General features: G+C 45.5%; 2 long non-coding RNA genes across 2 annotated transcripts; both read left to right on the top strand.

Annotated features, from left to right (window-relative positions):
* Positions 1–936: 936 nt before the first annotated feature.
* On the top strand, positions 937–3,084 carry LOC310843944. The gene is made up of 3 exons (XR_014563810.1): positions 937–1,167; positions 2,409–2,527; positions 3,021–3,084. It is a non-coding gene; the product is annotated as an uncharacterized lncRNA (long non-coding RNA).
* A 92-nt stretch (positions 3,085–3,176) lies between these two features.
* Positions 3,177–23,740, top strand: LOC310844009. The gene is made up of 3 exons (XR_014563877.1): positions 3,177–3,243; positions 10,997–11,094; positions 23,627–23,740. It is a non-coding gene; the product is annotated as an uncharacterized lncRNA (long non-coding RNA).
* Positions 23,741–25,275: the final 1,535 nt, after the last annotated feature.

Below are 25,275 nucleotides of genomic sequence, written 5' to 3'. Positions count from 1 at the left end.
ATCCCTGTTTGGCACTTCTAAACATGTCAGTGCTACAGCTTGGGTGTACTTTTATCTATTTCTGTAAAGAAAGAATCAACCTTGATTGGCACTTGTGCTATAGAAATGCATGAAAGTGTTCTAAGAAAGCATCCATTAGCACCTACAGCATCATTAGCATACAGAGAAGATAAAAGAAGCAGGTGCCTCCAGTGTCTCTCGGTACCTGCATGGGCTCCTATCTTTTCGCCCACATGGGCACAACCTTTACAGGCAGGCAGGTACATGCCCTGCTTGGAAAACTTTTGGCTGAAATCCTTGATAGAACTCCGGTCTATGGCTAACCTCTTAAACATCAGTTGGAGGTCACTTTCAGATATCATTATCCTTATCATTATTAGAACAAAAGAGCAGTTTTTTCAGAATTTGTGCTCAGACAGTACAGTGCACTGCATGCAGGCAGTGTATTGAAAGAATGTGCATTGCAAGTGTGGAATATTCAAAAGAACCCAAAATATTGTCAAACACAGTGTTATCCACCTTCCTCTCTGTGTAATAGCTGTTGGGTGTTGGCCTGTGTGGCGTTCGTACGGACCCCCGGTCATACACCCATACACCGCTAATCCACTGCCACTAACCAGGTCCTCCCCGGTAAATCACTTAGTCTCAGTCAGGTTCTTAAGTTAACAATGAAGATTGTAGCTGAGGCTCCAATACTTTGGCCACCTCATGAGAAGAGAAGACTCCCTGGAAAAGACCCTGATGCTGGGAAAGATGGAGGGCACAAGGAGAAGGGGATGACAGAGGACGAGCTGGTTGGACAGTGTTCTCGAAGCTACCAGGATGAATCTGACCAAACTGCGGGAGGCAGTGGAAGAAAGGAGTGCCTGGCATGATCAGGTCCAGGGGGTCACAAAGAGTCGGGCACGACTAAACGACTAAACAACAACAAGTTTATTGCAAACACAAATAAACTTTAAATGCATTTGAAACACTTTTACCCTTTACCCTCTTAGTCTTATTTTATTCTGTCTCTAACTCTTCTACCTCCCCTCACACAAGAACCAACTGCACTAACTGTCTCTCTATTTCCATCTGTCTGCCAACTGCTTTCCCAACTGCCTTTTCCCAACCAACCAACCAACTAACTAACTAACTAAAGCTCGGGCTAAGCCCTTTTATAAACAGGTAGGCTCCGCCTCTGGCTTTTCTATTAGTCTACCTATTAACCCTTTCTCCCCCCCCTGTACAGACATTTTCAAATGAACGGGCAAATGCCACAACCTGTACAAGTGACAATAACACAGGAACATTGGAAGCTTCCTTGTAATGAGTTGGGGCATTTTCCCATCTAGCTCAGTATTCTGTACAGCAGCTCTCCAAAGTGGCAGATGAGGGACATTCCCTGTCCTACCTGGCGATGCTGGGGATTGAACCTGGGACGTTCAGCATGCAAGGGAGATGGTCTGCTACTGAGCTTTGACCCATTCCCCAATGTGCTGCTGCTGTTTTACCTCCTTTCCCCTTTCTGCATGCTTATATTGTGCCTTTGACACTATTGCTGAGACAGAGCATAGGATCCCAACTGCTTAAGCTGGGAGCAAGTCATCGAGTAGCCATAACCGTAGTAGCTGCACCATGGGTTGGCAAGTAATTATGCCAAACTATGTGGTTTGTAGCCATTGCTTTTAATGGGATCGAATTGGCACAGGGGCATCCACCTGTGATCAACCATTTCATAGCTGGGCTGTCTGTTAAATGCTGCTGCTTCCTGTTAACTTATGTCCTAAACAGGGGCATAGCTTTGAATTGCAGTACAGCGGCCAGAAAAAAATTGGCAGTAATTTTGGAACATGTAATATTTCTTAGACTTTGCTGCTGTAAATCTAGGATAAACACATCCCCTCAATATGCTGCCTCATTCTGCATGCTGCGTGTGCTGCATAATCCCAACATTTATTTAGCAGTGTTCTGTTAATATAGGATAATGAGATACCGTAACACGGCAATGCAATTTACGAGGAAGCATCTAACGAAGGCTTGGAAAAACAAACAAGCCTGTTGCAACAGTAAAATAGCCGCATCCGATCCATAACTTCATTCTCTGCTGTATTGGGAAATTAAATTAAATATATATATATATGTGGAAACTCCTATGATTGGAACATTGTGTACCAGCTGTCTCATGCAGCTGACTAATTGATCTCTCTGTCCAGCAAATCAGGAACATTTGCTACTGTTTATTCAGAGCAAACAGGAAAGCATTGCATGAAATTACACATACACACCACACTTTTATGAGCTCTTGCCATTTAGGAGAACATTCATGAGAAAAACAAAATTTGGAAGCTTTCTCCAAGAGTATTATCTGGTGCAACATCCTTGCACTTGACAAGTTCTTCCTTCTCTGTGTTGTTGTTTCCAAACAGGTCCTAACACAGGAACCTTTACTTGACAGTATTGATCCTGAGGTGGTAAGAAATTTAAAATAAGTGACAGAGAAGGAGAAGATGAAAAGCATCGAGGGGAGGACAGATAAGCATCCTAGGTAAGTACAAGGATGTGTGGCAATTTAAATCAAGTGTACATGGATAGGTGGTGTCCAGCATCCCTGAGACCAACTAATTTGAAGTCAAATCATAGTCCATCTGCCCCCCCAAAGTATTATTAACTAAAGGTAAAGGTAAAGGAACCCCTGACCATTAGGTCCAGTCGTGACCGACTCTGGCGCTCATCTCGCTTTATTGGCCGAGGGAGCCAGCGTACAGCTTCCGGGTCATGTGGCCAGCATGACTAAGCCGCTTCTGGCAAACCAGAGCACCACACGGAAACACCATTTACCTTCTCGCCAGAGCTGTACCTATTTATGTACTTGCACTTTGACGTGCTTTCAAACTGCTAGGTTGGCAGGGACAGGGACCAAGCAATGGGAGCTCACCCCATCGTGGGGATTCAAGCCACCGACCTTCTGATCAGCAAGTCCTAGGCTCTGTGGTTTAACCCACAGCGCCAACTGCTTTCTCTCAATTATACTTTTGTAGAATGTTGTGAACTATGAGATCAGGCAACCCAACCAAGATGCTCTTATGTTTGGTAAGTATTTTCTGTGTTTGGATCCATCAGTTTTCTTGAATGTTCTTGAGAACATTTCAGGAGTAACATTCCATCTCCAGAACTGGAACCCTCTCTTATTCCTAGGTGTGTTTGTGTAGCAAGAGGCAATCAAATTTCCAAGTCATTTTCCACTGTGGCTGTTGGCATGGAGTAGGTGTAAGGCAGTAAACCAAATTACAAGGGGGTGGGGTGCTTGTAGACGAAATTCAAGAATGCCCGTGTAAAATGCATCTGTACCATCAGCATGCGTCCAACGTTATAACCTAGCAGAGAAATCTTGGAAAATACACAAATACTCTTTGCCCCAGAACACTTACCAGAACGCTCACCAGTACTGAGCTGATTCCCAGTCTAGCTGAGGAGAGCTTGCCTAACACTAAAATTAATTTTCCCCTTTGCAGAATGAGAGACATTTACATTTTAACAGCGAGGTTGCAAGAATCTCAATGGCTTCTAATGCCCGTCCTTGTTATATCAAACTCAATGTCACAAATATTTACATAACCAAGGATAATTAATACGTCTGTAATCACTTTTGTTGGCAGTGTTTGAAAGGAAAGCAGTGCTTCAACTTTAGCCCTCTAATCTAAAGAAAAGAAAAAGTCAGTATTGTATAATCAAAGTTAGGAATATTGAACACCAAATTACCAATAAGGTTAAAACCCAACAGCCTGAAGTAATATTAATGTTTCTCATTTTAGTTTACAGACAATAATTTCTTCATTTCCTACCTGCTACCCACAACATTTCAAAGGGGGAATGTCCTTGATTCCTCCTAGCATTGAGTATTAAAAGAGTCTGGAATCTACTGAGAAGAAAATGTAGCTTAGGTTCCAGATAGAGCCTGAAACTAATTAGTTGTTTACAGAGCAATCTTAAATACAAGAAGCTGTCATAACTTATGTTGTCTTAAACCAGGCATAGGCAAACTCGACCCTCCAGATGTTTTGGGACTACAACTCCCATCATCCCTAGCTAACAGGACCAGTGGTCAGGGATGATGAGAATTGTAGTCTCAAAACATGTGGAGGGCTGAGTTTGCCTATACCTGTCTTAAATTAATTCAGTTCGAATTACTCCTGCTCCTGTTTAGCTGAGCTGGTTCAAGCCTTGCAGAGGGAAAATGAAGCCAGGCATGTGACTAAACTGAAAGAGGTTTGGAATAGGTGTAAGTGGAAGTCTTCCCTTGCTGCAGAGGTAAACAATGGAGCTCCCTCTCACAGGAGGCAGCCAATCAAGGTGTCTTTAAAAGAGGATTAGAACAAATCATGGAGGAGAAAGCTATTGAAGGCTACTGGCCACAACAATGGCTGTACTATGCCTCAGTTGGTGGAGGCAGAAATGCTTCTGAATACCAGTTACTGGAAATCACTGGAAGGGAGAGAGTTCTTGTGCTCAGGTCCTGCTTGCAAGGTTCCCACAAGCTTCTGATCTGTGTGAATAGGATGCTCAACTAAAGGGGCATTGGCCTGATCCAGCTGATTCTTCTTATGTTCTATTTTTGAGTGTAAGTTCTGCCCGCCAAACCACCATCTCAGCTGGGTTGAGGGTGTTATGCCAGTGTATGCCTGCCTGAACTGGGTTGGGGAAGTTACAATATGATACAATACAATAATCTTTATTATCATTGTCCCATACAGAACAATGAAATTGAAAAAATCTACACCAGACATTCAAAAACCAAAAAGCCCTATCCCAGCTATCCCAGCTTGGTTAGCCCCCTAAAAACTCTGATTCCCCATAATTAAATACAATATACTCCCATAGAGACTACCTTACACTGTATTTAAAACCAAAATCGCATTTGGATAGAAACTGTTTCTCAGGTGGCTAGTCCTAGTCTTTATAACCCTGTGCCTTCTTCCAGAAGGCAGAAACTGAAAGAGATCATTTCTGGGGTGTGCACTATCTTGCACTATCTCTGCAGCTTTCTTATGACCCCTGGAAGCATAGATTTGATCCAAGGTGGGAAGAGTGCACCCAATTATTCTCTTTGCAGTCTTTACAACCCTGGACAGCATTGTTTTTCCCCTGACCGTGCAGCCCCCAAACCACACACAGAGACCATAAGTTAATACACTCTCAACAGTACAATGGTAAAATGCCATCAACAAGTTATGCTGAGCTGGGATGATGGAGCTATACTGGAATAGCCCTTGGTGAATCTCAACTCGGTTAGGATAGCCCAAGATTTGCTTTTCTAAATTTGCTCAATCCAGTTTAGGTTTGGGCTGTTCTGTAATTAATTGCCCACTAAGTTTGTGAGCCTGCCCCTACTTTCCTAGTAGCAAACCCTACTGAATTAATAGGACTTCTGGTTAAGGTTGTGCTGTTAATTATTTGTCAAGTAACTTGTGTCATACCCCACCCAGGGCAGTTCACAAAATCATAACACAGTACACATATAAAACAATGGTGGCAATCGTTTAAAAACCCATGCCGGGTAAACCAGTTTACAATCATCATTATAAATCACCACCCAACCAACAGAACCATCTACACTAAAAGAACCAATTCTGAGAAAACAGCCTTTAAGAGAAAGTGGCCCAAAGGAGAGAGGCTGTAGCTGTAACCCTGGCAATGTTCAGACTATAAGAACCTTGGTGGGAAGGGAGTTCCACAGTCAGGGGGCCACCAGCAAAAAGACCCAGTCTTTTGTACCCATCAGCTGAGTTGATGTATGAGCAGAGGCTCTGAGGCAGATCTAAATATTTGGACAAGCTTGTATTTTAGGCAGTCCATGAACTGTGGTCCCAAATAGTTTAAAGGTCAAAACCATCACCGTGAATTGGGTCTGGAAACACACCGACAACCTGCACAACTGGTACAGAATTTGTGTTGTATTATCCAATCATTATGAAACAAGCAACAGCGTTTTGCATTTGCCCGGGGCCCCATGAGGGAAAGGAAAGCTGCAATTAATAATCACGATCAGTCTTGTGATCTGAGCCATTGTTTCAACTCTCATATCTATTTTTTTTATAATATTTTTATTAAGTTTATGAAATACAGAAAAAAAGAATAGAAGACAGATATAAGAAAATAAAATAAAAAAGTTACAAATTTCCATATTCTTTTTTTCCAACACATCTAGTGGACTTCCCCACATCCTCCAAACCCTGCATTCTCTGTGATACAGAACATCAGCAATTTGTTAACTTGTTTCAGTACTTATTGTATCCTTCATTTTATCATGTTTCCTAATTTCAAAGATGTTATAACCCAAATCTTATACATTTTCATTTAAACACAATAAAGTTATTTCATTATTCTACCTCTGACTTCTTGTGCCTTAATTTCCATTTCATTAATTTACCATTGCTGAAGCTAGAGTTTCCTAAAGGGTGCATTTTTTAACATTCGTACAGCTTATAATGTTTTTTCAAATAGTCCTTAAATTTTTTCCAGTCCTCCTCAATTGGTTCTTATCCCAAGTCTCGGATTCTGCCAGTCATTTCAGCCAGTTCCATGTAGTCCATCAACTGCGTGTGCCATTCCTCCAGCGTGGGTAGATCTTGTGTCTTCCAATGCTTTGCAATCAGGATCCTTGCTGCTGTAGTGGCATACATAAAAAAAGTTCTATCTTTCTTAAACACTCTCTGGTCCACTATGCCCAGAAGAAAGGCCTCCAGTTTTTTAGGTAAGGTAAATCTAAGTACCTTTTTTAGTTCATTATGGATCATCTCCCAAAAGGCCTTCACTTTCGGGCAAGTCCACCAGAGGTGAAAGAATGTCCCTTCCGCCTCTTTACATTTCCAACATTTATTGTCAGACAGGTGATATATCTTAGCCAGCTTGACTGGGGTCATGTACCACTGGTATATCATTTTCATAATGTTTTCCCTCAAGGCACTACATGCCGTAAATTTCATTCCGGTGTTCCATAACCTTTCCCAGTCTTCAAACATAATGTTATGCCCCAAATCCTGCGCCCATTTTATCATGGCGGATTTGACTGTCTCATCCTGAGTGTTCCATTTAAGCAGCAAGTTATACATTCTCGAAAGTAATTTATTTTTTGGCTCTAACAGTTCTGTTTCTAATTTCGATTTTTCCACCTGGAATCCAACCTTCTTGTCCACTTTAAAAACCTCCTGAATTTGTGCATAGTGCAACCAATCTCGCACCTTGTTTTTTAGTTTTTCCAAGCTCTGCAACCTCCAATTGTCTCCAATTTTTTCAATTATTTCCCAATATTTAGGCCAGTGGGCCTCCATGTTAAGTCTCTTACGTGCCTTGGCCTCCACCGGTGAGAGCCACCTCGGAGTCTTGCTCTCCAATAAGTCTTTATATTTTGTCCAGACCATCAAAATCGCTCTTCTGACAATGTGGTTTTTAAACAATTTGTGCACTTTAACCTTGTCATACCACAAATATGCATGCCACCCAAAAGCATTGTCAAACCCTTCCAGATCTAGGACATCAGTGTTTTCCAGTAAGATCCAATCTTTCAACCAGCAGAAGGCTGCAGATTCATAATATAACCTCAAGTCTGGCAGGGCAAATCCCCCTCTTTCTTTCGCATCAGTTAATATTTTAAACTTTATTCGGGGCTTTTTGCCCTGCCAAACAAACTTGGAAATATCCTTCTGCCACTTTCCAAAACATTCCCCCTTGTCCACGATCTATAGGGCCTGAAACAAAAATAACATTTTCGGCAATACATTCATCTTTATAGCTGCTATTCGGCCCAACAAGGAAAGTTTCAATCTTGACCATGTATTCAATCTTGACCAAATCTCTTTTGATTTCTAACCAACATTTCTCGTAATTATCTTTAAACAAATTCAAATTTTTGGAGGTCAGATACACCCCTAGGTATTTTACTTTTTTAACCACATTTAGTTCTGTTTCTTTCAGGAACTCATCTGTTTCTGTAGTTGTCAATTTTTTTGCTAAAACCTTAGTTTTTTGCTTGTTCAGCTTAAATCCCGCCACCCGACCAAAGTCAGAAATTAATTCTAACACTCTTTTAGTACTAGAGACTGGCTCCTGTAATGTTAATACCAAGTCATCTGCATCAACTCTCATATCTAAAGTGGTTTCTGCTGTGGACTTCCGGGTTGGCGCCTCCGGCAATGGCGGAGCTCCTCTGATTGGGAGGAACTTGCTCCGTGGAAAGCAGGGTCTGACCGCCACGGCGAAGGCGGAGACCCACTGAAATCACAAGCGGGAGAAGCTTGTGAACCTGGGATTCGGCTGGCACCTTTTGCACCTCCCCTACTCGCGGGGAAACCCTGTTTTGGGGATCCGGAGCGACGTGGGGTGAGTGGCGTGGTGCTTCAAATTGACTGTTTCTTTCACGGAGTGAAGCCGCATTGCTGTTGCCGGAGAGGACTGACTTTTTCCTGTGGACAATTGGACTTTAAACAACCACCCGTGAGTAGAACGGAAAATTGGATCTTTACATATCTTAATTTGGCATCAAAGTGGGAAGGTCTTAAATAGGAAGTCCACCTTCCACTTTTGTAAATAGATTGAAGCAAAGACGTTACAAGCTAAAGTCTTTGAAAGCTTTTGGCAAAGGATTAAATTTCCATAGGTTAAAATTACAAAAAAAACCCTTGGAAGCAGGAAAAGAGGGGGGAAATTTTGGACCTAGCGAGCCTGCAGGAGAGAGTGAAAAATGAAATTACCACTGCTCTGAACTTGGAAACGGGCAGCCAGAAAGAGTTCATTAACTGCGAACAGAACATATTTGACAGCTAAATAAGAGAAAGATACTATTTCCATTGTCCTTCTGCATTTAAAAAGGAGGAAAAGTAACTGAAAATTGAAACTATTTTTATGGTTTGAGTTGTGTTTGAAAGGATTGATACAAGTGGAGACTGTTTCCCTCTAGAGGGAGCTTTTGAAACTGTTATAGGAGTGTAACTGGGGAATTGCCAGCTGCAAGATAAGGAATTGTGAGAACCAGAGATTGACCTTGGACCATTTAAAAATGTTGACAGGAGAAGCAATAGTGACTGTAATATGTAAGATAAGCTATTCGCTGGAACAGCTTCATAAGAAGACGGATGACATGACTTTTAAAATTGATAACTTGGAACAGAAAATGATTAATTTGAGACAAAAAGTGAGCACCAATACAGAAATAATTCAGGACTTGGTACAGGAATCTATTTTGGCAGGACAAATTGTGGAGGAGAAGGTGAAAGCACCTAAAGTAATACAAGCGGGATCCTTAGTCTTACAGAAGCAAAATGAGGACTACAAGTTGAGGCCTTTTATGATTGAATCTAGAAAAAGTCAGATTTTGAGGATCGGATCCCGGCTCGGACTGAAGAAGGAAAGTTGGAAAGATCCCTCTATGCAGGGATTATCTGACTTCTGGGACATGGACTTGGGTCTGGAGGAGATTGAAGTTCTGGGGGCCTTTGGATCTGGAGGAATCCTGAAACATGTCCTGAAACACTTTATGGACCATGGAAATTTGGCTGACCTGTCCAGAAGGAATAAAAGTATTGTTAGGTTGGAGTTTTCCCGAGATTTGCTCTTTAGCATTAAAGAATATGAAGAAGACCTGCAGAAGGGACCTGGAAAAGAGTTAAGAGCCTCTGTGATGGCCTGGGATTCCGATTCAGAGGATGAACCAGAGGAATCCCAGCCTGCACAGGAGTCCCCGCCTCCAGGGCCGGCTGAACTGGGGCAAGGCCTAGATGCTGAAGAGCCTGCACCTGTGGCAGAGCACCAGGAGCTGGCCCCAGGTGAAACCCTTCTGGCCCCAGAGGGGCTTGAGGACTCAGTGGCTACAGGTGAGCCTCCTCCAGGGCCCAGTAACCCTTCGGCCTCTCCTGATCTGCAGAGGCTTAGGGCAGAGAGGCGAAGGGAACTGGTTGCTCCCAGGAGGAGTGCTCGCCTTAAGGCCAGAGGAGGCGGGGCTCCTGGGGGCCGGGACCGCCCCTGGCCTTAGAAGAGGATAAAAGCCCAGTCAGCCCGGTCCCAGGTTGCGGGAGCAACGTCGTTGTTGGCTTTGGACCTTCCTGTGTTCCTGATCCCTGCTCGGCCTCCTGTTCCTGACCATCCGGTGCTCCTGTTCCCTGCTCGGCCTCCTGTTCCTGACCATCCGGTGTTCCTGTTCCCTGCTCGGCCTCCTGTTCCAGCGTTCCTGTTCCCCGCCCGGCTCTCCGCCCCGGACCTCGCCCCTCTTCATGTGGACTCAGACTATGCTCACGGTACCTTTCCCCCGGGTCCAGCACAGCCTCGGACATAAGATCTCCAGGTTGATGGACTATATGGAACTGACGGGAAGGACTGGCAGAATCCGAATCCAGGGAGAGGAGATGGTGGAAGAAGATTGGAAAATTTAAAGTTTATATATAGAAATATTGTAAAATTAATCAGTGATAGAAAAATGGTGGAATGATATTTTGTGGCCTTAGCAGAAATGTTATAAGGTGTTAAGCATATATAAGTATTTTAGTTTTAATGGAAAATAAGGTTAAAAAATATGTTATTTACAATATGATAGAAAATAGAGAAAGATTGAAAGGATTTACTGAAACAATTAATAGAAGTGGAATACAAAAAAGGGAGGTGAGAGGAAATCGAGGAAACAAGGGAATGAAGGATAGAGTATGGAAAAGGTGTGATGTATGTTTTTTAATTGTTTTTGTTTTGTTTTTTATTTAGGGTTAGGGATTGGGTTTTGTTTTGTTTAGTTTAATGGGTTTAGTTTAATGGGTTTAGGTTGTGTTTTGTATTGTCTATATATTGTATTATATTGTCTTTTCCCCCTCTCTTTTGTCTTCTTTTCTTTTCTTTTTTTGTAATCTTTAAAAGCAATAAATATTATTTTTTTAAAAAATAAAGTGGTTTCTGCTGCGAATGAATCTTTTGGTGTTAAATAGATTGTTTGTTTTAAAAAGATGCTCTGTCTTCCCACCTCTCCTCACCTTCCTAGAGGGGAGCTGCACTTTCACCAGCAATACAAATTGTTGAATTATTCTGTTCCATTTAAAAAAAAGAAAAGTAGTACAAAGATGTTTTCACACAAAGGAGGTGAGCGTCTAGATGGATATTTCTATGACAGTAAGATTTAAATTTCACAGCTTTCTGAATATGCCTGCCTGGAGGGAATTATTTCCATGTATGTAGAAAACTGACTTGCTTTCTTTTTTACTGCTCAGACCAGTACTAGTTATTTCAGATAGTGATGCAGAAGAAATGCCAATAATGGAAAAGAAAAGAATAGCATGCCATAGGTTATATTGTATTTACTGTTTGTTTGCTTTTTAAAAACCCATTTTAAAACTGTCCATCATAATATAAGATTTCTGGGAAGTGTGCAACATAAGCACACACGAGAGAGAGAGAGAGAGAGAGAGAGAGAGAGAGAGAAGAAGAAGAAGAAGAAGAAGAAGAAGAAGAAGAAGAAGAAGAAGAAGAAGAAGAAGAAGAGTTTGGATTTGATATCCCGCCTTTCACTCCCTTTAAGGAGTCTCAAAGCGGCTAACATTCTCCTTTCCCTTCCTCCCCCACAACAAACACTCTGTGAGGTGAGTGGGGCTGAGAGACTTCAGAGAAGTGTGACTGGCCCAAGGTCACCCAGCAGCTGCATGTGGAGGAGCGGAGACGCGAACCCGGTTCCCCAGATTACGAGACTTCTGCTCTTAACCACTACACCACACTGGCTCTCAAGAGAGAGAGAGAGCAGCAAGAAAACTTCTTAAAACAGACCCACAATATAATCTTATGCATGTCTTCCACTCCCAGATAAGTTGGCTATCACTGCAGCCTACAACTTGCACAATTAAATCAGCTAAATCCTAATTCAGTTGATTTAAATCAACTAAATCAAATCAACTAAACTAGGCACGGTAAGTAAAAAAATGTTCTTTCTTGGCACCTAAATGACACCACTGCTGGTGCCAGGGGAACATCTGGGGCACCATGACTGAGAAAGTCTCCTCCCTTGTAGATTATCTTTGTGCCTCTGATGGGTGAGAGACATGGAGACATAACTTGGCAGATGATCTTACAGCATAGATAGAGTATCTGTGACCCTCTGTGTGTTACTGGACCATAACGTGCATCATCTTGACCACTGGTCATGCTGGCTGAAGCTGATGTATGCTGATGTCCAACAACATCTGAAGAGCCACAGGTTTCCTACACCTGCCTTAAAAAATGGGCAGGTTGATCTGGGAGTCAGTGTTCCTGCTCAGGTGCCAATAGTTGTAGGGAGCCTAAATGTAATAGCCCAGAATCAATGATTAACACATGTATGGAAACCGGACATATAGTTATCTCCCATGCAGTATTCAGGGTTCAAATAGGGTAGGATTCCATCACTGGGGAAGTGGCCACCACTTTAGCCCTGTAACTGGCTCCTAAAAAGATGTAATTTGGCAGTCAAAAAACTGATAAAGACCTGCAAGCACCTAAAATGACAAATGCAGAGGTGTGGAAGGGCAGCTCCATTAACATGTGACCCCAAAATTTCAGACCCCCCAAACTGATGCCCAAGTTTAGCGCTAGTTTAGTGCTGTTTTGTGCCATGAACCCTGCATTTTGTGCTGCCTTCCAAACTGTGTATTTGACACAGCAAACCAAGGTAACAAGTTAAGGTCAAAAAATCCAAACTTGTCGGATTGACTCCAAACAGGTGCCAAAGTTTTGCACAAAACTAGTGCCAAACTTTGGCATCAGTTTGGGGGGATCCAAAATTTGGGGGCCACACATTAATGGAGTTTGGAAGAGGCATGGATGAGGAAGCTCCCAGGCTTGCCAATTGGGTTATGATGATGGTTGACTGAAACTTAGAGGGTGAGAAGCATGGTGATTATGATTATTGTCAATTTAGGGGGTCTGTGTTTGAGTTTCAAAGGAGTGAAGACTGAGACATGAGTCCCTTTGCCCTTGGGAAACCTGCGCTCAGGCTGTTTAGGACCATAGTTTTAAAAAATGGAGGGAAGTTCACAATCACAACTGTTTCATTAGATTTAAATTAAACTTTAAATTCAGCTACATTTATATCCTCATTGTAATTTTGTTTTACACAACTCTGTTAATTAACTTCTCAAATGCAGTGCATTCATCTGCAGTCACTTATTATGCATCCAGTAGCTCCAGCCCTTCGCTTGATGTACTTATTATTTCATTCACATGATCAGGCAGAAGTCAACTTCTTTAAGAACGCATCATTGTATTCGGTGATGAAAGGGAACACTGAACTATAGCTATTGTGTCTGTAAGGAGCCAAAGACAAACTTGCACTTGATGAATTCTAGGAAACACACCAGGAAGAACAAGTTGAAAATCTCCCCTACCACCACCACAAAAAAACCCTGTTAACATTCCATGTTGACCTTTGATTCAGATAATTCAGAGGAGGGGGTAGTAAATTCTCGCATAAGGGCTGCTTCTCACAACAGTGGTAGCTGGTGCCCACTGAGACTGGGGGGACTAGGAGCAGCTGGAGACAGCGACAGGCAGCTTCAAGTAATTCTAGTTTTGCCTCCATCTTCCTCAGGTCTGCTGAGTTCTACAAGGATGGCACTGAAGCTAAAGAAGAGCACATTGCCCCAGGCTGCAAGGAAGAATGCGGGCAGATGAGGGACACCTAGGGCCAGATGAAAGGTTGTTGGGCAGTGCCACATTCTCCCTAATGGACCATGGCCATCTGTCATGGATGCTTTAGCTGAGATTCCTGCCTTGCAGGGGGTTAGATTTGATGACCCTTGGGGCCCTTCCAACTCCATGATTCTATGACCAACCTCTCCTGTCTCACATTATAGCGTGTCAAGAATGGAGGATAGCCATGGGTACTGCTTTACAGAGTCTTTACAGAGCCGACATGGTGTAGTGGTTAAGAGCGGTGAACTGGTGAACTGGGTTTGCTCCTCCACATGCAGCTGCTGGGTGACCTTGGGCTAGTCACACTTCACTCACCTCACAGAGTGTTTGTTGTGGGGGAGGAAGGGAAAGGAGATTGTTGGCCGCTTTGAGACTCCTTATGGGGAGTGAAAGGCAAAATATCAAGTCCAAACTCTCCTCCTCCTCCTCCTTCTTGTCTCCTACTTGAAGTACAGTACCTCTACAAGTCTTCTACTTGAAGGGCTGTTGGAGGACAGGCCCCTATTTGAAGGCATCCTCTTATCTGAAGCCTGATTTAAAGGTAAAGAACCATCAGGAGAGAGGTGGTGGGCCTTGAAGTTGCCCCACAACCATGTCCACCTGGGCAGCAGATAAAGTCAGAAATGATGGGTGTAGCCCTCAGTGGGAATGGTTGTCACAGAGGCTTTTAGACTACTGCTCTATTTTACAGCTTTATTCAGAGACAATATTATTATTAATATTATTATTATTGCATTTATATACCACCCTATACCCAAGGGTCTCAGGGTGGATCACAGAATAAAATCAAGATATAAAACCACAAAATACCTAATAAAAACAAAAACAACAACCCAATAGCCCTCTCATAAACATTGTAAGCCATGAGGGAACTTTCAGCTTCCTTCAAAATTCCTCAAACGTTTTGTCTAAACAAAGTCTTACAATTTCACTTCACATTTCATTTAAACTAGAAGGTGTGCAAAAATTCCCACTGAGCAGGGTTTTGTTTTTGTTTTTGCTTGTCTTACTCAAGATTGTTTGGCTTTCCTCAAAATTCTGCATCTGTTTTGCCTGAGGATTTGCTTCAAGTTCTACTTTGGAAAGGATTCCAATCTTTTTCTACTATTTACCGTTTTCTACTATTTATTGCTAGATTTCTGAATTCTACCGTGCGATTTGTTTTTGTTTCATTGCTTATTATTTCTTTTCCTTGCATCTACTTTAAACTCAAATCCCTTGCTGGAAGGTCAAAAGCCAAAGAGAAGGAGGCTGTATGTGTATGGGCTGAGAGGGTATTACTGCAAAAGAGAATACAACCCTAGGAATTTTTTATGGCAAGATTTTAGTCGCGGGCTTTGAATTCTGCAAAGTCCTACCAACAGAAACCTAGTCCCACGGCAGTTGTTGCCATGGCAATGAGCAGAGTCTCTGTTTCCCTGATGATGACCTGTAAATTGGTCTCTTTGCCACCAGGTTTCCGAGCTGCTTTCACTCAGCCGCCATTGTTCTTTCTGACCCCAGAGGGGCCTTCTATGCTCGGACATACTAGGCAAAACATCACAAAAATAAACAAGAAGAGAAAAGTAGCTGTGGCAGGAGTCGGAGGAGAGGGTGCTCCAGGTCTGACTAAACCAGCAGTGAGGGGAAGGGGGTTCCAACCTTCCCTTTCCTGCTTGGTGCATTTTCCCTGTCAAAAGTACCCACAACACACACCATCAGCCAGGAAGAGAAAGACAAAACTCCCAGGAAAAGCAACTGAGGGGAGGAATTTTAATCAGGAAACTGACCCAAGGGAGAAGAAGGATCTTATAGTATCACATTGATCTTGTTTTTAATGCTGAAGATGAAGCCAAAGTATGCTAGCATATGCCCAGCAGTATCTTCCTAGTCGCTTATTTTATTGCTGCTAATGTTCTATTTTTTTGTACAATGTGTGAATGTCCTATAACTTTGGATGAAACAGTGGCACACTCCAAGGTTTCAGATAAAGAAAAAGAATAGTTATTTAGAGAAACAAACCCAAGGGGCTGTACCTCTCCAAATATACAGCCCAACGAGGGCATATTTAGTGGCCATGGAATACTGAGTGTCTTGTGGGTTGAACAGAAAATGGAAGCAGGAGGAAAGGAATGGAGTATCCTGTTGCGTGCTGAGGTCCCCCAAAACACCCTTCCCCAATAACTCACACAACACACATAATTTTTGTTTAAGGTTTTTGGCATAATTTTGGCCACAACTTTATTATCATACAAATAGTGAGTGGTTGCTTAGGCATTGGTTATGACTAGCTGTCCCCCACCGCCTTGGGGACAGCACTGGCTTTCGGATTCCAGCGAAAGCCAGTGTGGAGGAACAAGTACAGGGATAACTGGAGCTGCGACACAGACCCTCAGCTTCTCCCTGCATGCTCCTAGGGGTCTTACACGGCCCAAACCCGATTCCAGGGGTTTGGACAAAAGGATGGTAAGCCCCTGAATTCCTTTAACGGAATTCCCATGCAGCGCCAGCATTGGAGGGGCAGGCACAGCCAATCCATACCCCTCCACCAACCAATTTAAACCAATGCCTAACCGCCATTCGAGCCCCTTATGCTCGCCGCCAACCACTCACAGACTCAAACACACCCTCAACTTTTCCACCACCGAATTTAACCAAACATCGTTCCCAACTGATGACAGATGAACCCCATCCGTCATAAACAATTCAGTGGCTTTGAACGTAACCAGAGGGTGCGGAATCACAAACCCACCCAACTCAACCACCAACTTACTTACAGCAGAATTAATCCGCTTCCGAACCCGTTCAGTTGCTGCGAAACAGGGGCTACCCCGCCACTTTCGGCGTTGGAGCAACTGTGACCAAATTATCCTGGTCGTAGGCACCATGGCCGCCAATTCCCTCAAATCTTCCAACATAACAGCCCGTAGAACAAAACAAGAAGAGGAAACCATATCATTTTCCCCAAGCTGCACCACAATCGCCGTAGGAGGGCCTTCTGTCAGCACACGTCTCTGCATAAGTGGTAGAAACTCTTTCCACAGCATCCCCCTTCTGGAGATCCAGGACACCCTCACATGCTGCGGGAGGCCAAGCCCATCACCCAATCCGGACTGTCGAGCTCTGCTAGCAGCCCAGTGCACAATACTGTGCCCCACCATCCAGACGCGTATAGCAGCTGGTCCTAGGGTGAAAACAAGAAATGTCAGCACACACCACACATTATTTTCGTACATAACCTTTGTATGCATCAGACCTCCACCGTCCCAAGTCCTTGATCCTTTCCACCGATAAGCCCCAGTGAGCGGCCGTTGTTGCGGCCCCAATCCGGAAGGAGTGAGGAGCAAATTCAGAACCCTTGAGGCCGCAGGCAGCTATAACCTTCCGCAGCACCTTGGTGAACTGGTGCCGAGCCAGTGGATGCCCATTCTCATGAATAAACAATGGGCCCTGACCTGGTGGACGCAAGGCCAAGTATTTCCTAAGATCCTTAACAGGACAAGGTCCCTTTTCCCCAGTTGCAGGAAGACGGATCACCGCTCCTTTTCCATGCTGGTCAGTTTTTGAACTCCTGACATTGACTTGCACTTCAGATGAAGACAAGCTCACGTCATGCCACAGCAGACCCCTAGAGCCCCCATCCTGTTTTGGCTCTAGTACCACCTCACCCACTCTCATAGCCCCGAAAAAGGCTAGAGAAAAGGCTGCGGAAAACAACCGAGCCTCAAACCTGGACCAACAGATGCCCCTAAGCTTACTGCGCATCTTAGTCAGCAGGTGAAATGTGATGGGGCGCCTGGCAACTGGCCTGGGGGGGCGAAGCCGCCCCCACCCTTCAAGAGCCTTCCTTACCACAAATTTATCACAAGGGTCCTTGTTAAAATATGCCTTACTGAAAAATGAAATTGCTGCAGAATGCAGTCTCAGCGTTCTATGGGCCCGCCGCCTCTGATATAACTGTGCCAAATACTGTAGCACCTGGGTGGAAGAATGGGGTCCACCAATTCCCCCCACCACCGGCTGTCCTGTAAACTGTAAAAAATCATCCCAAGCCTTCTGATAAGACCTCAAGGTGGAGGGGGCAAGAGACGCTGCTACTCCCTGTAAAACTAAGTTCTGCCAAGGTTCCAGAGATGATCCGGGAAAAATTCCGGACGGTCTCGAGCCTCTGGCGCCAGTGACCTGAACCGCTCCATCTGAAAACGGGACAGAGCATCAGCAATCTCGTTAGATACACCAGGCACAAAACTGGCAGAAAATACAATGTTAGAACGCAGGCAATGTAACACAAAGGCCCGCAACAGGGCTGATACCCTAGGGGATCGTGAAGACTGCTTGGCCAGCACGTTCACTACCGCCAGGTTATCCGACCAAAAACAAACTCGCCGGTCCCTGAAATGCTCGACCCACAAGTGCACGGCCACTACAATGGGAAAGAACTTCAGAAAAGTTAGGTCACGAGTTATAGATTCCCCACGCCAAGCTAGTGGCCAGCGCTGAGCACACCACCTACCATCCCAGAACAGGCCAAACCCCAAGGACCCCGCTGCATCAGAGTGTACCTGAAAATCAGTGTGGAGGTTCAAAGTGTCCTGCCACAAAGACACCCCATTGAATTCCTCCAGGAATTCCACCCAAATACGAAGATCAGCCCTCACCTGTGCTGAAAGGCGCACCCTATGCCGCGGGGCTCTTAAACCAGACATGAGTCTGGCCAGACGTGAACAAAATGGTTGCCCCGGGGCGACCACCCTGCAGGCAAAATTCAGATGCCCCAGCAACGACTGTAGCTGGCGCAAGGTAACCTTCTTCAAGGGCAGCAATTCTTCAATGACCCCCTTAAGCGCACGTATCTTATCCTCCGGCAACCTGGACGTCTGGGCCACTGTATCTAATAAAATGCCCAAGTAAGTCAGTTGCGTAGAAGGACCTTCTGTCTTCCCCGCAGCTAACGGAACTCCCAGCTCTTCCGCTAATTTAGCGAAGGCCTGCAGCAGCACAACGCAGTGCCCCGTATCACTAGCTGAGGCCAATAAAAAATCATCCAAATAATGGGTGACACCGCCCAAGCCCGTCCTTTTGCGCAAAGCCCACTCCAGAAAGGAACTAAAACATTCAAAAGCCGCACAGGCTACCGAACAGCCCATAGGCACGGCCTTGTCAAAGTAAAATTTCCCATCAAACTGGAAGCCCAGTAACCAAAAGTCATCAGGGTGAATAGGAAGCAGTCGAAAAGCCGATTCTATGTCGCATTTTGCCAGTAAGGCACCCGACCCAAATTTCCGGATCATCTTGATCGCCTGATCAAGGGAAGAATACCTCACCGTACAAAGCTCCGGGGGAATGACATCATTTACTGATGAGCCCTTAGGGTGTGAAAGATTATGAATTAGGCGAAATTCCCCCGGAGCTTTCTTAGGAACTATACCCAATGGTGAAATATGCAGATTGGGAAATGGGGGAATAGCAAAGGGGCCAGCCATACGATGTAAAGCCAGCTCCTTCCCAATTTTCTTGCGAGCCACTTCCGGCATGTCCTTAACCGACTTTTGGTTAGCAGGGTTCCTTGCCACCGGGGTAGAGACCACCGGAATCCTGAAACCCAAGGAAAAACCTTCCTGCAAATAAGACGAAGACTTCTTGTCTGGATACGACTGCAATAACGACAGCAGCGGCTGTAGTCGTATTGGAGTATAGGCTAAAGAGGACAAGACACTACTTTGCTGCTCCTGCAGCTGGGGCTGGGGAGGAGGCTTTGGGGGGCTGCTGGGAGCCCCCCCTTTCCGAAAGGAACGACGGCCCCCCATACAGGCTGTAGCCGGATGGTTCCCTGAACACTTCTCACAAGCGTGTGAGAACCTGCAAAATTGACGTAAGCAGGTACCCTTGTTAAAATCCCAGCAAAACAGTTTACGGCCCACCCTAGGGAGAACGGCCTTAAGTTTCTGCGATTCTGCAACCTTCTTGTCAATACGTGGCGCCACATACGTAGTCCATACGTCTAGATCCTTCCGGTCCCAACGAGCCGTGGGAATCTTAGCTGCCCTGCGCCTAAAATTCTCATCATACGATATTGCAGCAGATTCCCCAGCCATCGTGAAGGCCGAACGCACAATCGATAAATATACCCACAAATGCAAAGATCTCCTAGGATAAGCTGTGGACACAACTCCAGCGAAAACTTGGAAGCTATCCAACCACCGTTCAAATGTCCTATCAACTTTTGCCAATACCGCCCGCTTTTTAAAAGCAGAGCCCTTTTCCTGGGGGTCCTGACCCTCTAGGGGCGGGGCCAGGCTGAAAATGTCAACATAACGGCCGTCCAATATCCTGGACCGCAGCTTGGTAGCCAAGTGGGCACCGGGTATAAGGTCCCTAGCCGAATTAGTGGCAACCTTCACATCGGGAACCAAAACCCCATCTCGACAATCCTGTACTGCCCCATACTTTGCCCTGTGGGAATTTGCTCTGCGCTCCCAAGCCCACCTTGGGAGCCCTGTCGACTCCCCAAAGCCCCAATAGAGCTTAAGAGAAGCCTCTTCCTCACTGCTTGAAGTCGAAGATGAGGTACCTGAGGAAGAGGACGAAACGTCTCGCCGACTCCTCTTGGCACGCCTCTTGGAGCTCTTCTTCCGGCGACGATGTCCCCCCGAAGAAGTTTTCGGGGGTGGAAGAAGGCTATCCTCCACTGAAGACTCGGAAACGTCACCTTGCTGAGCAGTACCTTGAACACACTGAAAAGAAACAACCTGTGAATGACCAGGAACTAACCGCCCAGCTGCAGGGGATGGCGCATGAGCTGCTTGCGCTGCTCTAATGCGAGCAGACGCCCGTCTCCTGGCCGTACCCCTGGCCCCAGCCCGACCCCTTCGTGTGGCCACCGGAGACACAGGTAAGCCCGGGGCCTGGGCCAAGGTATCAGGTGAAACACCCCCGGATGCTCCAATCACTCCCTCTTCTTCACTAGATGACGACACCGAAGAGGCTGCGCCAGCAGGAGGGGTTTGCCTTGCCGTAGAAGTCGACGGAGTTGAACAGCGGTGTAACAGGCCATCCATTTCAGCTTCGACCCGGGCCAATGCAGCAGGGTCACTGGCCAGACCAGTGACCATGGATTGGAGGCGACTCAGCGACTGATTTGGCTCAGGAGAACGCAAGGCTTGAGACGGGCCCTTTATAGGCCGCTTTGCCGAAGGCATAGAAACCGGCCTCTTTGCCGTCTTCTTTTTAGGAGCCATACCTACTACCAGTAGAAACAGAAATTAACAATTAACGCAAGCAACAATAAACAAAGTTTACAATCAAGCAACAGACTAGTAGTGAAATTATTCTATTTATTACGTTAGGCTGCAAACATGCAAATCGCCAGCAGGTGGCGCAACCTGAAACCAAGGCTAGTTAGCAAAGCTGTACTTGCTATCAATGGCCACTAGAGGCCAGCACACAATGAGTGAAAGCAGAAAATGGCGCTCCCGCCAGGACTGCCTAAAATGGAGGGCCCTCGGCCCGCTCTCTACCGGAGGCCCACTCCCAGGCCCCGGACCAGGCCCAAGCCGGCCCCAGGCGCACCGGGCGTGATCCGCGGCGCAGCAGTGCCCGCTCGGCACCTACCTCTGGCTGCCGCTTCAGCCCCAACACGCGCGCCGCAGCGCGCCAAAAAACCCCGCCGCCCCCGACGAGGGAAGGACGGGGGGGCCTTCCAGCAGCCGACAAGCGTCCCAGTGCGCAGCCACAAGCCACTCCGGCCACCCCGCACCCTCCAAACGCCGGGAGAAGGCCGGAATGGGCCCACCCGTATGTAGGCCCCTGCGGAGGCGTCCTGCGGCGCCTCCTGCAGATCGGCCCCGGCCGGCCACGTGAGGCGCGCCGGAGCGCACCGGAGCGCGCAGGAGGCGGCGGCTAAGGCCGGGCGGGAAGAAGGACCCCTTCAGGTAAGCAAACACACGCACTGGGGTGGGGGGGGGAATAAAGCCGGATGGTAAAAGGAAATTATAAAATAAAACAAAAAACGTCCCCCAGGGGCCTGGAAAACCCCGGGCTAAATCGGGCCAGGAGTCACCCAATCGAGCTCAAAGCGCCGACCCCCCCCAGCGCCTCGGCCATGAACCGGGCCGTAAGTCGCCCGGGGTCGGGCACCCACCCCCGGTCACTCACCTACAGGGCCCAGGCCAAGGGGAACGCGGTAGAATAAATAAGAAAAACAAACAAGAAACCGAATCAAATAAATCAAAGGAAGAAGGACAAAACAGGGGAGAAGAAAGCTTTAAAATACAACCAGTCCTTTACTGTGTCCGATCAGATCCGATGTCCACAGCAAAAGAGAAAGTAGCCTGCTGAGGACCCTTCTTAAATAGTCTCTAATCCCACCCCTAAATTTGCAACATCCATTTTTGCCCAGCAACCAGCCTTCCACGTCAGGCTCCTTAATCTCCAATTGCCCCATTCACAACAGGGTGCTTTGACCGTCCCCATCCGCAACACGTGCTCTCCTTTAGTGAGAACACGCTATATAAGGCATGACTGACTGGCTGGTTGGCTACATACTGAATAGGAGCACTGAGCAATGCAACCTTTTGTTCCTCTACTCACTTGGGTAAGGTAAAGATAAAGGGACCCCTGACCATTTGGTCCAGTCGTGACCAACTCTGGGTTGTGGCGCTCATCTCGCTTTATTGGCTGAGGGAGCCAGTGTACAGCTTCCAGGTCTTGTGGCCAGCATGACCAAGCCGCTTCTGGCGAACCAGAGCAGTGCCGGAAACGCCATTTACCTTCCCGCTGGAGCGGTACCCATTTATCTACTTGCACTTTGATCTGCTTTTGAACTGCTAGGTTGGCAGGAGCAGGGACCGAGTAATGGGAGCTCACCCCGTCATGGGGATTTGAATGGCGACTTTCTGATCGGCCAGTCCTAGGCTCTGTGGTTTAACCCACAGCGCCACCCGCATCCCACTCACTTGAGTGGTCCAAATCCAGAGATCTCATTCAGCCATGGTGCACCAAGAGCTTTGAGCAGGTCTGTGGACTTCTCACTCCCTCAGGACCACCTACTTCTATTGCAGGTTTCTCTGCCCCTACAAACAGAAACCAATGCAACTGAGTAAGGAAAAGGAAACCGAGTCAGGAAAGAATATAGCCATGACATAATGAACGAAATCACATCATGCATTTTTGGAAAGGGTAATGTATAAATATTATGGGAGAGAAAGGAGAAAAGAGGAAGATGCTTTTGGTAGTCACCATGTATGGTCTATAAGGGGTAGCTGTGTTAGCCTATTGCAATGAAAATGCCAGGGCATTACCGTCATAAGAACACAAGAAGATAATGCTGGATCAGGCCACTGGACCATCTAGTCCAACATGCTGCTTTCACATTGGTCAACCAGATGCCTATGGCAACCTTGCAAGCAGGACCAGAGTGCAACCATACTCTCTCCATTTGTGATTCACAGAAACTGGCATTCAGAGACATAGTGCTACTTACAGTGGAGGCAGAACAAAGCCCTCATCACTCATAGCAATTGAAAGCCTTATTGTCTAATCCATATGTAAAGCCCTCCACCTTGATGGCCACCACTTGCTGGAGTCAATTCCATAGTTGATCTATGTTCTTTGTGGGAAAAGTTCTTTTTTTTGTCTGCCCCAAAGCTTCCAACATTCATCTTTGTTGTATGGCCCCACATTGTAGAATTATAAAAGAAGAAAAACCTCTCTCCATCCACATTCATAATTTTACTCATTTCTATCATCTTTCTGTTATTCGCCACCTCCTCCAAGCTAAAAAGGGCAATTTTTGTCACCTTACCTAACAGGAAGTTGCTCCAGACCCTTCAACATCAACAATGGTTTTGAATAGTCAGTGCAATCATTTTACATATTTTTATTTGCCAATATGCATATGTGTGTGAACATTTCCTTTCCCTCTGACCTCACTGCTTTCCTCTCTCTTTTTCTCTCTCCACTCCATATGTATATATAGCTTCCAGCATAGTTGAACACATCACACCTCTGAAGAAGTGGGCTCAGGTCCACAAAAGCTTACACCCTATTTTTTAAGGTTCATTTTTTAATTTTTAAGGTTTCATAAAAGGCCCTTTGTTGTTTCAGTTTTTCAAGCGCACTTGCTTATTGCATCATATTGTGTGGGCTCTTCTTTGTACAGTTGTTTACACAGACAACCCCTGTGGCAATTCTTTGTGTCCTCACTGCTTGGGAACCAGGGAGGATATTATTTCAACACTACATGGGAGGGGAGAAAGATAAAGCTGTAGGACATGTGGAATTGCACTGATATATCAAGCCTCTGCCATTTATCAAATCGACATGAATCATATTGATATTTATATATCACTCCAGACTCAGCCCCTGGTTCATAAATGAGGTTTATGGGGACTGCCAAACACTGCGGCGTGAATATCTAACAATTGAAAGCTGTCCTTGAGAACACAATGCCAAATCGCAAGAGCATTGTGGTGGGGTGGGGGAATCAATTCAAACCATTAAACCATAAAGTGACCTTCAAGGCTTAGGAATATAGGAAGATGCTGGACACTGAATCAGAACAATGCTCCATCTAACTCATAGCTAGTATTGTCTACATTGACTAGCAGAGAGTTTTAGGGGTTTAGAGAGAGGTCTCTCTCACCCCTCTGGAGCTTTCATTTATTTCATGAAATTTAAACACTGCTTGATTGTAAAGAAACAAAGAAGCAGTCAAAGTGGCTTCAAAGAGAATGAAACAATAAAATTATTAGTAAAGGCCGTTAAAACAATTATTTAAGTTGTTCGAAGAACAATGTAAGCAATACACTAGAAACAGGTTAAAACACACACCAATGTTCTATAGATCTGGATAGGCTTTTATAAAAGAATTGTTTGTAGTAGGCACCAACTAAAGGTGCCTGCCTGCCTGACATCACCAAGCAGGGAGTTCCCAAAATTTAGGTGCTGCCGCACTAATAGATCAATTTCTTGCATACATGGGGCAAGGCAATTTTGCAGGTAAACTGGGACCAAGTTGTTAAGGGCTTTATATACACCAATAGCAACAATCTTGAACTTGCCCCCGTAACAAACTGGCAACCAGTGCTGATCTCTAAAGTAAAAAGGTCAAGGACTCTTGGTTGGTTTGTTGTTGTTTAGTTGTTTAGTCATGTCTGACTCTTCGTGACCGCATGGACCAGAGCACACCAGGCACTCCTGCCTTCCACTGCCTCACACAGTTTGGTCAAACTCATGCTGGTAGGTCCAAGAACACTATCCAACCATCTCGTTCTCTGTCGTCCCCTTCTCCTTGTGCCCTCCATCTTTCCCAACATCAGGGTCTTTGGATGGATAGGTTTGATCTTCTTGCAGTCCATGGGACTCTCAAGAGTCTCCTCCAGCACCATAATTCAAAAACATCAATTCTTTGGCGATCAGCCTTCTTTATAGTCCAGCTCTCACTTCCATACATCAGTACTGGGAAAACCATAGCTTTAACTATATGGACCTTTGTTGGCAAGGTGATGTCTCTGCTTTTTAAGATGCTGTCTAGGTGGTTAAGATGGATGGTTAAGACCAGTCAAATGCGACCCTAGGGTTGCGGTCTCATCTTGCTTTCAGGCCGAGGGAGCCTTTGTCCACAGA

The sequence above is a fragment of the Podarcis gaigeae genome, assembly GCF_964106915.1.
Source record: "Podarcis gaigeae genome assembly, chromosome: 4".
Classification (NCBI taxonomy): Eukaryota; Metazoa; Chordata; class Lepidosauria; order Squamata; family Lacertidae; genus Podarcis; species Podarcis gaigeae.
The sequence above is the reverse complement of the archived record's forward strand: the minus strand, read 5'-3'. Positions and strand labels throughout refer to the sequence as shown.